General features: G+C 33.4%; 1 long non-coding RNA gene across 4 annotated transcripts; it reads right to left on the reverse strand.

Moving 5' to 3' along the window:
- Positions 1 to 290: 290 nt before the first annotated feature.
- Positions 291 to 2,644, reverse strand: LOC106360673. 4 transcript variants are annotated; one of them, XR_001272809.3, is made up of 7 exons: positions 2,444 to 2,644; positions 1,955 to 2,067; positions 1,743 to 1,802; positions 1,350 to 1,670; positions 1,085 to 1,261; positions 964 to 999; positions 291 to 790 (listed from the first exon to the last, which is right to left on the reverse strand). It is a non-coding gene; the product is annotated as an uncharacterized LOC106360673 (long non-coding RNA). The 4 variants fall into 4 exon arrangements; XR_001272808.3 differs by having other exon boundaries at positions 1,743 to 1,818; XR_002653518.2 differs by having other exon boundaries at positions 1,743 to 2,067.
- Positions 2,645 to 5,221: the final 2,577 nt, after the last annotated feature.

Here is a 5,221-nt window from a genome sequence, read left to right on the forward strand (position 1 = left end):
TTGTTTATGCTCTTCCCTTTTTTTCTGAAAACCTTTTTTGAACATCATTGTGATTTCCAAAATTTTCAAATTAGTTGGTGTCTAAATATGATGCATGCATTATATAAATTAAGAAGTTGATATTAGTGAAATTTATATCATCATAAATAGAAAAAGTCTTTAAAACATTTCAATTGAGGTTACTGGTTTTGGATCCTGAATTGTTAGATGAACACATAAGTACTTTTTTTTCTAAACAAACCGAAAGAACCATTAAAAATATAGTTACCTACGCAGACGAAGGCCAAAAATGGTAGAAACTCGCAAATATAAACTGTGAACAAAACGACAAATACTATTTGCTCAAAGCAGTTTTTTGATCAGAAACACATTACAAATTAAAAATAAGACACAAACCAACCAGATAACCAATTATTTGCAAAACACCCTTCAAAACTTGTTATATATCATATTAAACCAGACCATGACTCGGCAACTTAAAAACAAAATGACCTGACTCTTCTTCACGCTTACACTTCAGTGGCCTCTCACTTTGTTATACACAGCTTTAAATAACCAAGAAGAAATAGAACATAAGTTCTAGACTGAGTGCTTGTTAATTCCTTCTGCCCAGCTGATGAAAAACTGCCATTTTAACCACACAGTACCTTTTTCTACTATTCTTTCCTTGCCCAGCCTCTTCATCATCGTCCTTGTCATCCACCTCATCTTCCTCCCCTCCCCGTGTCATCATCATCAACATCAATCTCATCATCATCTTCGTCCATCTCAAGGTCATCTGCGTCAACAACTTCACCAGTAAACCATGACACAAAATTTTAGATGATTTTCTCTTTAATGGTTGATCTTCAGAATAAACAGTCGATAGATTTAGATCCTAGACCTGAACTAAAAAGCAAAGAGAACTGTTGATCAAAAGAAAAAAAAGCAAAGAGAACTGAAGATGAAAAAGAAGGTACAGACCATGTGTCAGAGTTGTGCTCCATGGAGTTCCCCAGCCTGTGCAATAAGAAACTATCAGGTTAGCACTTAACGCACTGAAGTACTAAATCAAATATTAAATTGCTTTTGGGGATGGACATACCTATTCATCATCAGGATCATTGTCTTCCTCAGGAACTTTAGGTGGAATGAAGAATTTGCAGAAACTCTCAAAGTCTTCAGTCTAAGTGATCGGCTTTTTGTTTTGGATCCCTTTCATTGGCTTTTTCTAAGGATCTGATGAGTCAAATATTTTCCAGGATACCACTTAATCTCCGTCCTAGACAATTGTTAACGATCAATAAGACAAGACATCTTTGTCTTGAGGAAAAAAACAATAAACACAAGTTAAGAGCCAAAGATCATACTGAATGGCCTTTTCAAGGATATGCTCATCTTCATCAATCATGTGATATGTCTTGGTCAAGATTGTATTCTTGAAGTAAGGGCTCTGTTCAAAGATAAAGTCAATCTTGAACCCTTTTGGTTCTTCAATCCTGTTGATATCCTTAAGAATCACTTAAGAGCACCTTCACCTCGCTCAGTTATATAATAATGAGAACAAAAAACATCAAGATTAAGAGAATCCACTTTTCATATAAACAAAAGAAGAGTATCCTGAAAACGAAGATCCTTATCTGAAATTTCCTTGTTATTCAATGGAATTAGCCAGGCCAGTACTCCTTTCTCTGCAGAAAAGAAAAATAGATGGTCATATCAGTTGAAACATGATTTAAACATCATTGGAAGCTAAAACACACCTTCGACATCTTTATCCTTTTGTTCTGTTTTTACTTCTTCAGGTACACCTTGAAATTCAACTACACCATTCACAATCTCATATGGATGTATGTGATTCAACATGTAGAAAAACAGAAAACCATCAATATCAATTATACTCGTACGACCGAGTGAAGTCTTACTGTTAATTGAGGAGTCAAAATCAAATATCACAAATGAAAAGAGAAGTTACATTTCATCTACGTGGACGATTGACTCGCCTGAGTCTCTCTGAAAACCTCGCTTCATGACAGTGAGACTCAAGTTCTCAAGGACAGTCGAGCGTAGCCAGGCCAAATACTACGACTTGTTCAAAAAAAAAATACAAAATCAGCACAAACAACAAACAAACATCTTTATAACAATCTCGAGTTACAGAGACAATCCTCAACCAAAGTCCATTGCTCTAAATCATTTTAGTGACATCGAATCAGCAAAAGCAGGAACCGCTACTAAAGGTTACAAAAACTTTCAAAAGTGAAAATAAGTAAAGATGAAGAGATAATCCTCAAAGCAAAGTCTAATCATCTTAGTCTAATTAGTAGGTGAAACAAATGCCTAAAGTAAACCCAAAATCTCCGCTTCGTCCTAGTAAAACTGACCTAAGAATACTCAGGACTGTTCGATCCTCCCGGTAAGAGCTACGAAGCAAACATTTATAATCAGAGCTTTAATCGGTTACCTTTGGAGAGAGTAGGAGAAGCGGTGGAAACAACATAAATGCTTGGATTAATGTAGAAGATCGACGAAATCTGAAGCTGTTATACATGCGTTGATCGGAGGAACTGTGATCCGAAGAGACACTCCTATTTAATTCAGAAGCTACTTTGTCTTCGATAATGACAATTGGGCCTCCGTTGAAATGAGTAGGAAAGTCCAATAAACAAATTTCAGAGCGAATTTTTAGATCGTTAAAATAGAGTTACACGTAGCAAAATTTGCCCCATGGTCCGATGCTGATGTGGCACAATAAGGAGAGACAATAGTCTACTTTATTGTTATAGATAGATAGATAGATAGATAGATAGATAGATATAGATTGATATATTCTATTTTACCTTTTCTAAAATCTTAAACCAAAAACAACTGTAAAAAAATTCTAATAATTTTATTTTAATTGTAGTATTCCTTTTTAAAGAATCTTATTAGCTAGGCCAAATAAAAAAAATATGAGTTTAAAATAATTAAAAATCTATAAGTTTATTTTTAATTGTTGTATTCTTAGAAAACAAATATTTTTGTAAGGTCAAATAAAAAACATGGGTGTAAGATAATTACAAAGGCAATAGACATTGGTTTAAGATAATGAATTTCCTTATAAATAAAAAATAATTACAAGATTAGATTTCTCTTAAAATATTTAATATGGATTTTCCTTATAAATATAAAATTATTTGATAGTTATTTCCTTTCATAAAATCATAAATTTAAAATATTTGTATAATTTTTCTTATTATATAAACTTTGGTTTTTTAAAGTTTCTAATTAACATGATCAGGCCACATGGCAATAAACATTTTAAAATTGTGACATGTGTTAAAAAATTATCATAAATATATAATAATTTAATAAAAACATTTGATAGTAATTTTCATTTTTTAAATCTAAAACAAAAAAATTTGTAAAAGCTATATTAAATAATTTTCCTTTTCAAGAAATTATAATTTTTCTTTTTCTTTTTAAATCATGAACAAAGAGAATTATAAGAGAAAAATAGTAGTCTAAAATTCCTTAAAACGAATTATAAAATCCTAAAACACAACAAATTATCCCCTATATATTAATTGATGATCATTTTAAAGTTGTACCTTCAGTTTTGTATTAATTATAAAATAAACTTGATGATGGGTTACTTCTTTAGAACTTATTTATGACACGTGTCAGTTGCAAAATCATTCCTAATCCAAATACAACTATCCATAGATCCCTAGAGTAATTACAACGTATGACATTTTCTAAAGATATCTAACTACATAGTACATAAGTTATACATGAAAGTTTATACGAAGCGTATGAAGCACCATGAGTTCACGAGCTCTATCTAATATATTTATCATTTACATGTTTTCTATACTAGGTGATTTTCTCGTATTCATGCATGGGTGTAAATGTTTGAACATAAAGATATTATATACGTAATTATTAATGTTTTAATTTTAATTATTTGTAATTTATTAGTATGGATCCAATAGTCTGGAGGAGCCGGAAGCGATAACGACATAGGAGCTCATCTTGGGTTTGCTGCTTCCTCATTTTGTACAGATCTATGGATGTTGTATGTCATGTTGAGCCTTGTTGGAGCGGTATGCTTTCCCAATGCCGCGTTTTGTGGTGTCGTTGGCGACTGAGCCAACAAATTATTTATCTGAGCTTGTTGATCGGCCTGGGTTTGAGCAATCTGTTATAGGCGTTGCAGAGTTTGTTGTCCTAATGAATGCTGCTGACCTATACAGTTAAGAAAAACAGAAAAGACATGTCATACATCTACATATACCTGATTTAGTAAGGTCGACAGCTGGTGCTGCTTGTAAGTCTGTCGGTGGTGTTGGATTAAGCCAGGTGTCCATTATGACCAAAATGTAGTGTCTCGACCGACTGAGTGGTTGGATCTCTGTCTGAATCGAGCTGGGGTATTTGGACGAATGGTGTACCATCCGGACTAAGCCTTGGTAATACACCCTGGAGGTTGTTCACGTTGCTTGTGGATGCGTCGGTTGTGTCTTCTCTAGCCCTCGTAGTATGTGTCCTCGAGTTAGAATCTACAAAAGATTTATTAAATCTCTTTTTTCTAGCGCTAAATGATGGATCTCAAAATCCACTTCAGAAATTAGGTTTAGGGTTGATGATATTGTATAAAAAAGTGTATTTTGTTGATAATACAAGTAAAAACGATTACAAATATATGAGATATCTAAGGAGAAAAACATACATATGTATTGAAAGTAGAGTATTGCCAAAAGAGAATTAGATCTCCTTTCTTCATGTCCTTAGTCTTGCTTTTATAGTATTGTAACGCCCACTTGATTTCTGGGGAGGATCAAGGTGTCTTTATGATCGTTTTTTTTACTGGTTTGATCTTTGTTATATTGTGGTTTGAATGTGTCAGGTCGGTAACAGACCCGCCTCGGTTGTAAATGGAGTCATGTGCTGGAAACAAAATTGGGGCCTTTTAAAAGAGAAGAAAAATAAATTGGAGACTTTTTTTCTTAAGAAAAATAATAATTTAAAACATTTTCAGGCTCTAGTCTGGGCTAAATTTTGTTAAAATTGTAATGGGTCATGTGCAAATGTGTTCCCAGCACATGCACATGGTCTGTCAGGCCTGGTCGGTATGGACCATTTGTTGAGTTTGGCATGGACTCAAACTTTTGTGGAACCATTATCTTTTAATGGTTTTGAAGGATTTTGAATCGGATTTTCGGATCGGATCGGCCTTAACAAAATTCTCTATCTAGAAGAA

The sequence above is a fragment of the Brassica napus genome, chromosome A1, assembly GCF_020379485.1.
Source record: "Brassica napus cultivar Da-Ae chromosome A1, Da-Ae, whole genome shotgun sequence".
NCBI lineage: Eukaryota > Viridiplantae > Streptophyta > Magnoliopsida > Brassicales > Brassicaceae > Brassica > Brassica napus.